Raw genomic sequence first — 1,233 nt, 5'->3', positions numbered from 1 at the left:
AGTCATTTAAGTATTAAAAATTAATAATATTTAATGTTAAATTAACTTAAGGTTTTATATGAGGCCCGCTTAATTTTTTTATACAAGTACTTTTATAGTAATTTTGCTATATAAGTTCTAATTAATTATTATAAATCATTTAAAACATCTCTGCTTTGTTGTTTCTGACCATCTAAGCATTGTGTCACTTAATCTAAGCATTGCGTCACTTAAATTGGAATACAGGAAAAAAAAATTATAAATCACAAAAAAAAAAAAATATTTTAAAAAATGTAATAGACGATCAACGCTACAAAAGTTTGGACAAGGAGAGTAACTTATATTATTTGAAAATTATATAAAGAGTGTTATAAATTATAATAGTTAACAACTTAAAATGTCTAGAATATAATTAATAATCACAATAATTAAAAACTTAAAAAAATTAAAAGATATAAAATATTTTGTTGACTATCGAAATTATATTAGTATCACTTAAATTAAAATAGAAAAAAAAAAGAATTATAAATCTCAATAATTAAAAACTTAAATATTTTTAAAATATAATTAATTATCAATGCCTCAAAAATTTGAACAAGGATAGTAACATATATTATTTAAAAATTACATAAAAGGTATTCTAAAATACAATAATTAAATAACTTAAAATATTTTATTATATATTTGATAATTACTATTTAAAAAGTAATATAAATCACAGTAATTAACAAATGTAAATATTTAAAAAAAATTGTATAAAAATTTTTGATTGTCTCTCAAAATTATATGGGTGTCATATTAACAACCTAAATATTTCTATACACATTTCATTAATCTAAATATAATAATATATGTCTATCTAAGATTTTATCAACCAAACAAATGAAAATTTTAATTAAATGATAAATTATACATAATATAAAATTTTCAAAGATCAACATTGGGTCCGTGCGTAGCACTACGCACGGACCCAATCAACTAGTATATATATTGCCTTTGAATTACTACAATAGATAAAAGAGAAAAGACATTTTGTTCTCCCAACTCACCTTAGCACTTAAACTAAGCTTTCGTTTATTTACCAACTTTAAAATGTATTAATTTCACCCCTCAAGACTGAATACCAGTCTCACAACGGAGAGCGCATCACACGCGCCAACACATTAGCGCCATATCACTGCCACGTCGAAGCCACGTAAATAAAATATTTTTTAAATAATTTTTGTATATATATAAGAAAATATATATATATAT

Source organism: Capsicum annuum, chromosome 3 (assembly GCF_002878395.1).
Source record: "Capsicum annuum cultivar UCD-10X-F1 chromosome 3, UCD10Xv1.1, whole genome shotgun sequence".
NCBI lineage: Eukaryota > Viridiplantae > Streptophyta > Magnoliopsida > Solanales > Solanaceae > Capsicum > Capsicum annuum.
This window is presented reverse-complemented; position numbering follows the sequence as displayed.